The sequence below is a fragment of the Hemitrygon akajei genome, unplaced genomic scaffold (assembly GCF_048418815.1).
Source record: "Hemitrygon akajei unplaced genomic scaffold, sHemAka1.3 Scf000111, whole genome shotgun sequence".
NCBI lineage: Eukaryota > Metazoa > Chordata > Chondrichthyes > Myliobatiformes > Dasyatidae > Hemitrygon > Hemitrygon akajei.
In genome coordinates this window covers 2,282,473-2,290,491 of record NW_027331997.1, presented here as the reverse complement: position 1 = coordinate 2,290,491, position 8,019 = coordinate 2,282,473, and the positions used below count along the sequence as shown (strand labels likewise).

The following is an 8,019-nucleotide window of genomic DNA, read 5'->3' as shown; positions in this document are numbered from 1 at the left end:
AATCTGGCAAACAGTCATATAGAATCGTACAGCTTTAGAGTTTATCCCAGCTGAGAAAGAGGGAACCTGTGCTGTTATTGACACAGAATGCTGCACCTATATCCCTGAGGAATCTACTAACATTACACCCCTCTCCAAGCACACTGCAAAGGAGATTGACAGCATCAAGAAAGTAGGGCAGGATTTACACGGGTTCACTGAAGGGTCGAAATGGTGATCTTTGAAGGCCTGTTTGGTAATATGTGGGGCATGATACTGCATTATGTCCTAATAGTTGTACACATCTCTGTTACAATTACTGTTATACACTGTCTTTACCAACTGATAAGTCAATGCTGTCGTCAGTTGCTTTCTCTGTAAAAAGTTACTGCATTGTTGATAATGTAATGATCAAACGGAGGGAAGGATGAAGTCTGTAAAATGGCTAACACTTCGTTAAACAATAGCAGCCTGTTTTTCTGAAAGAAACTGCTGATGATCAACCGATGTGCTGAGCCATGTTTCTTCTTGCGGGTAGCTAGCTAGGGTTTCAAGATGCTTATCTCCTTGCGCATTCACATGTAGAGATAGGACAGCTTCAGTCTGTTCTGTGTGTGTAAACCATTTGTAAACTATTTTGTAGTTTGTCTTTAGGGGCTCCAGCCTGTCATGTAGTAAATATCTTTGGCTCCAGCCTGTCTTGTGTGGGGGTATCTGGATGGATATATCTGTGGTGTAAGGGGAATTGTTAGTCAGTTAGTGGATTGGGTGGGAACAGTCACAGACTGTTCCTGTTTGAGGGATTAACTAAGTAAGCCCCGGGTGCTTGGAATAAAGAGTTTGTACCGTACGGTCTGTGAGTGAATTTATCCGGATTCGACTTCCACAGAATAGGAGTGGTTTTAAAGGGCTGTGCTGCTGGAAGCTCATTACCAGACCTGGAGTGATTGCAACTGGGTCTGACAGAGGCGTAACTGGTTGTTCTGGGCACATTCAGTCTCACTCCAACTATTTCCCACCTTCCCTTATACAGGTATGTAATGTCTAAAGGAGCAGTGTTTGAGTAAATGAGACTCACCAAACTTTCTCCTGACTGAGTCAATGGAATCTCTGAGTCTCTTGAGGCAGAGCTGTTCTCTCCAGTTAAAGCTCTCAGTCCTCAGGCTGGTTCACTTGTTGCTGTTCCCTCATCTTCAGCCGTGGTTTGCTTCTAGTTGGGGTTTTTCTTTTTTATAAACCTCTCACCGCAGGTCTAACTTTAACCAGGGAGACAATGAAGTACAATAACAATAAAAAGGAGAACCAAACATTTCTGGTTAATGTTACTAAAAACAAAATGTTGAAGGCTGATATAATGATCTCAGTAAACATTTTTTTATTGTCACTATTGTCAATATGGGATAAGGAGGAGCCATCATTCAGTCAGGAACAGAATTAGGTGATTCGATCCATCTGGTCCACCCCACCATTTAACCACAGCTGATTTTCATTCCAACACCATATTCCTGCCTTCCTCCTGTAACCCTGAGCTACTCAGCAATCATCAATATGTTAATCTCTGTCATAAATATACCCAAATGGCAGCTTCATCCAACCTCTGTGGCAACAAATTCCACAGATCAGACATCTTCTGGCCAACTTTTTTTCTCCACTCAGTTTTAAAGGGAAGCTTCTTTATTCCGAGACTGTGCTGTCAGATCACAGTCTAATGGAAACATCCTCTCCATGTCCACTGTACCCAGGCTTTTCAGCATTTGGTAGGTTTACTTAACCAAACATCCCCCACCACCCTCACCGTCCCTCTGAACTCCATTGAGCACAGGTCCAAAACAATCAAATGCTCCTCATACATAATGCCGAACATTCCTGAGATTATTCTTGTAAACCTTGTTCACAACAACTGTACTGAACACATTTCTAGGAATAACAAACTAATTGGCACCAGGGTAATTTGCAAGGAAAGGTTGTGGTTACTTTATTGTTCAACTATCACAGAGTGAGCCATTTCCACTTCCACATTAAAACCGGTACATTTCAGGAAACATAAACCAATCCAGAGTGAATGTAATAAAAAGAAATTGGAATTACCAAACTGCTCAGCATGTAAGGAACAGCTGTGGGGAGAGGAACAATCTTTACAATTCAGGTTAATAACATTTTGTCAGGATGACTTCAAAAATTTTCAGTTTTTAGTGCAGATCTCCAGCAACTTGAGATTCTGCCTGATTTCCACCACTTTATCCAGATTTGACTTCCACAAAATGCGAGTGACTTTAAAGGGCTGGGCTGCTGGAAGCACATTACCAGACCTGGTGTGATTGCAACTGTGTCTGACAGAGGCATAAATGGTTCTTCTGGGCACATTCAGTCTCACCAACTATTTCCCACCTTCTATTGTACAGGTATGTAATGTATAAAGGATCAGAGTTTGAGTAAATGAGACTCACCAAACTTCCTCCTCACTGACTCACTGGGAACTCCAAGTCAGCTGATTCAGAGTTGTTCTCTCCAGTTCATGCTCTCAGTCCTCGGGCCAGTTCACTTGTTGCTATTCCCACATCTTTAGCCATGGTTTGCTTCTAGTTGGGGTTTTTCTTCCAATAAACCTCTCACCGCAGGTCTAACATTAACCAGAGAGATAATGAAGCACATAACAATGAAAAGGAGAACCAAACATTTCTGCTCAATGTTACTAAGAACAAAACCCACTGAAATTTAAACGTTGAAGCCAAATATAATAATCTCAGTGAACAATCTTTTATTGCCCCTCACACATCACAAAACAATATGGGATAAGAAGGAGCCATCATTCTGTCATGGTAATACATAAGACACAGGAACAGGATTAGGTGATTTGATCCATCTGGGCTATAAACGTGCAGGAGCAATGTGTGGTTAAGTGCCATGCTCAAGGATACAACGCACTGCCTGGCCTGAGGCTCAAACTCATGACCTTCAGATTGCTAAACCACTCGGCCACATACACATCACAGAAACCACTCTCCCCCCTAGACTTCCCAGTCCCTCGGTGAAGCAGGCAGTGAAATCAAAGATCCCCAAAACCTGGGATGTTCTCCTTTCTCACGCACCCCAGTCCGGGAGAAGACACAACAGCCAGAAAGCTCAAGGACAAATGTGAGCAGCCTCAGGAAATGAGGCGAGTTGGGGGAAGTTAACAGGACTCAGTGACCAACGTCAGATCCCCCAACACAACATAGAGGAAGCATCCTGACCCATCCGGGGACTCTGAGCACACACCACGTCATCTTGCATCACAAAGTGAAGGGTAGGGCAGATCTGCAGTAAACAGCCTCACGTGACCTGTTGGTGGGTCTCCCATTTCAACTCTGCGGAAATAGACTGCTTGGGCTCCAGGTTTGGATCATTCAATGCAGATTAAGCAAAGTCTACACATTTTTGACCAGCCCGGATAATCGGAAAATAAATGAGTAATTGGTCCTCAGTTTGGGGCTCACGGCCCACATCGGAACACCCTGCTTGGGATCGGTCTCAATACTCACCGATGGGAACGCGATATCTTCGGCCCACAGACAGTGATCCCGACCCCTAGCTCCCCCACCCAGGAGGTGAGGACCCTTCCCTCGATCCTACAGATGATGCACTTCAGCACTGAGCGGAAAAGAAAACACCGCCCGGCCGGAGACAGTGAACATGCGCAAAGTGAGTGTCACATCATCCAGAGGGCAGGGCCTCGGAAACAGATGCACAGGTGCTGCCCATCTGCTGTTAAATGGGAGGGGCAAACGGGATCACGTGACCAGTCGGGTCTCCCACCCCAGGCAGAGTTTTCCAGCTACCCACCGTTCTGTGTAAAGAAACAAACATGCTGCTTACATCTCCTCTCACCTTAAATATATTAGACATTTCAACCCCCAGGAAAAATAGATTGTCTGTCCACTCAGAATCAGAATCAGGTTTATTATCACCGGTGTGTGTCATGAAATTTGAAAACCGTGCAGCAGCAGTTCAATGCAATACATATTATAGAAGGAAAAAAAAACAAAATAATAAAAATAAACAACTAAATCATTTATAGTGTATCTGGGACCATTACTCTTTGTGATTTTGATAAATGACCTGGATGAGGAAGTGGAGGGATGGGTTAGCAAGTTTGCTGATGACACAAAGGTTGGGGGAGTTGTGGATAGTGTGGAGGGCTATCAGAGCTTACAGCGGGACATTGATAGGATGCAAAAATGGGCTGAAAAGTGGCAGATGGAGTTCAACCAAGATAAGTGTGAAGTGGTTCATTTTGTTAGGTCAAACATGATGGCAGAATATAACATTAATGGTAAGACTCTTGGCAGTGTGGAGGATCAGAGGGATCCTGGGGTCCCAGTCCATAGGACACTCAAAGTTGCTACGCAGGTTGACTCTGTGGTTAAGAAGCCATATGATACATTGACCTTCATCAATCGTGGGATTGAATTTAGGAGCCAAGAGGTAATGTTGCAGCTATATGTGATGCTGGTCACACCCCACTGTGCTCAATTCTGGTTGCCTCACTACACGAAGCATGTGGAAACCATAGAAATGGTGCAGAGGATATTTACACAGATGTTGCCTGGATTGGGGAGCATGCCTTATTAGAATAGTTTGAGTGAACTCGGCCTTTTCTACTTGGAGCAACGGAGGATGAAAGGTGACCTGATAGAAGTGTATAAGATGATGAGGCATTGATCGTGTGGATAGTCAGAGACTTTTTCCCAGGTCTGAAATGGTTATGAAAAGACAGCACAGGTTTAAGGTGCTGGGGAGTAGTTGCAGAGGAAATGTTATGGATAAGTTTTTTTACTCAGAGAGTGGTGAGTGTGTGGAATTGGCTACCAGCAACGGTGGTAGAGGTGGGTAGAATATGGTCTTTTGGATAGGTACTTGGAGACACTGGAGAAAAATAAAGAAATTCTAGCTTAGAAAAATAGAGGGCTATGGGTAACCATAGTAATTCCTAAGGTATGGACATGTTGGCACAACTTTGTGGGCCGAAGGTTTTGTATTGTGCTGTAGGTTTTCTATGTTTCTGTGAATAAATAAAAAATCGTGCAACAAACAGAAATACTATATATTTTAAATGTGAGGTAGTGTTCAAGGGTTCAATATCCATTTAGCAATCGGATGGCAGAGGGGAAGAAACTGTTCCTGAATCACTGAGTGTGAGCCTTCAGACTTCTGCACCTCCTTACCTGCTGGTAACATTGAGAAAACCACATGCCCTGGGTGCTGGAGGTCCTTGCTAATGGACGCTGCCTTTCTGAGACATGGCTTCTAATCCTCTGTTAATCTTATAAACGTCTATCCAGTCTCACCCCAGCCGGCAAGGCTCCGGAGAAAACGACACAATTTTGTCCAACCTCTCGTTATAGCTCAGGCCCTCTAATCCAGGCAATATCCAGGTAAACCTTTCTGCGCCCACTCCAAAGCCCCGATATCCTTCCGAGAATGGGAGCGACCAGAACTGTATGAAACACTCCAGATGTGGTCTATCTAGTTTTATAAAGCTGCAACGCAACTTCCCGACTTTTGAACTCAATGCTTCAACTAATAAAGACAACCATGCCATTTGCCTTCTTAACCACCCGATCAATCTGTGCTGTCTCTTTCAGGGAGCGATGAACTTGGAGTCTAAGATCCCTCTGATTATCAACACTGTTCATGGTTTTGCATTTAACAGTGTACTGTCTCATACATTCGACCTACCGAGCTGCCAAGATGATCATCACTAATCAAATCTCACCGAGATTTCTCAGGTCCTGTTGAATTTATTGCCAAGTGCACAAGTACGGGAAGGTACAGGTACAGAGAAACACTGACTTGTGGCAGCATCAAAGGCAAGTATATTCAGATAACACACGGGACACAAATTATACAATTCTTTGTCAGTAACAAGATAGAAACATGTTTTACTTCCTCCGGCTAATAGGACCAGAACAACAGGGGCTGAGCAGCGGCTCATCTCAGACGGTTCGGTGTGAAGGTCTCACAACCCGGACCGACCCCGGCAGATTCTGTGAAGGAAGCGAGGCGAGGCCGCCAGTTCGGGAAAGTTCATCCCCTCCCCCTTCAGGTTTCACCGATCTCCTTGTGTTTCTCTCTCCCTTCCCCACCCCCACCTTTTATTCTCCAGTCCTGCCGAAGGGTTTCGGCCGCTAATGTCGACTGTTCTCTTTTCCTGGATTCTGCCCGGCCTACTGAGTTCCTCCAGCATTTTGTGCGCGTTGCTCGCATTTCCAGCATCTGCAGATTTTCTCTTGTTTGAGTTCGGGAAAGTTAACTCACTACTCAACGTCAGACCTCCCCGCTCGCGACCGGCTTCAATACTCACCGAAGGAAATTGTTGATGTCGCCCCGCAGAGAATAATCCGTCTCCGGCTCCCCGTCCAAGGGGGTGAGGACCCCCTCCCGATCCCGATCCCGATCCCGAACCCGGACCCGCCGCTGACCCACTTCCACAAAGAACGAAAAAAACATCACTGCCTGGCTCGGGCCTGTGCGCACGCGCAATGTGCTTCTTTTTGCGTCACAGGCGGTGGGCGGGGCCACGGAAACAACCCCGCAAATGCTGCCGATCTGCGGTAAAACATCATCACGTTTCGCTGGAGGGTCTCCCATGTGACCGGTAACTGTTGCTCGCCCTTCACATATTGCCCTACCTACCGCCACATTTCCCACATTATTTCATTATTTCCCTATATCATTTCCATACGTATTTAGATTTTCCGTCCATATCTTCCTCGATCCCTTTCCCTCCAGCCCCACGTCACAGAGTTCTCAGAGTTATAGTTTCGATTCACTTCCCATCCCGACACACAATTCAGACCCACACAGAAAATGAGCAGGTTTCTTTTAAATCCGTCAACACACACAACATGCTGGTGGAACGCAGCAGGTCAGACAGCATCTATAGGGAGAAGCACTGCCGACGCTTCGGGCCGAGACCCTTCGACAGTCCTGAAACGTTCCGAAACGTGGACAGCGCTTCTCCCTATAGATGCTGCCTAACCTGCTGCGTTCCACCGGCATTTTGTGTGTGTTGCTTGAATTTCCAGCATCTGCAAATTTCCTCGTGTTTGTCATTTAAATCAGTCTATGTTCATAAACACTCATTTCTATTCACATTCCTCTGGCCTCACTGGACAGGAACACTGAAACATTAAGTGAGAAACAACAGGAAGAGGCCATTCGGCCCCTCCAACCATCAGCAAGATGGAGGCTACTCTCCCATCTCAGCCACATGCTTCTACCGATCCTCATTTTCTCGATCCCTTGTGTCTCCACAAATCTGCCAGCCTCTGTTTTATGTGAGGACGATCACCGAGTCATCACCGCCCTCTGTGGTGTGGATTTACAGACATTCACCACCCTCGGCGTGGAGACATTTCCCCTCATCTCAGTCCCGACATTTTCACTGCCATCATATTTGACCTACCAAAATAAACCACTTCACACTTACCTGGGCTGAACTCCATCTGCCACTTCTCAGCCCTGTTCTGCATCCTATCAATGTCCTGCTGTAAACTCTGACAGCCATCCACACTATCCACAAAACATCCAACCTTTGTGTCATCAGCAAACTTACCAACCCATCCCTCCACTTCTTCATCCAGGTCATTTAAAAAATCACAAATCGGTAAGGGTCCCAGAACAGATCCCTGAGACACTCCACTGGTCACCGGCCTCCATGCAGAATATGACCCGTCTACAACCATTCGTTGCCTTCAGTGGGCAAGCCAGTTCTGGATCCACAAAGCAATGTTCCCTTGGATCCCATGCCTCCTTACTTAGTAAGCCTTTCATGGGTTACCTTATCAAATGCCTTGCTGAAATCCATATACACTACATCGACTGTTCTTCCTTCATCAATGTGCTCAGTCATATCGTCAAAAAATTCAATCGGGCTCGTAAGGCACGACCTGTCCTTGACAAAGTCATGCTGACTATTACTAGTCATATTATACCTCTCCAAGTGTTCATAAATTCTGCCTCTCAGGAACTTCTCCATCAACTTACCAACCACTGAGG

The 8,019-nt window shown here is 45.6% G+C and overlaps 1 long non-coding RNA gene across 1 annotated transcript; it reads right to left on the bottom strand.

Moving 5' to 3' along the window:
• Window positions 1-443: 443 nt before the first annotated feature.
• On the bottom strand, window positions 444-6,444 carry LOC140723384 (uncharacterized). The gene is made up of 3 exons (XR_012097875.1): window positions 6,323-6,444; window positions 2,427-2,599; window positions 444-1,235 (listed from the first exon to the last, which is right to left on the bottom strand). It is a non-coding gene; the product is annotated as an uncharacterized lncRNA (long non-coding RNA).
• Window positions 6,445-8,019: the final 1,575 nt, after the last annotated feature.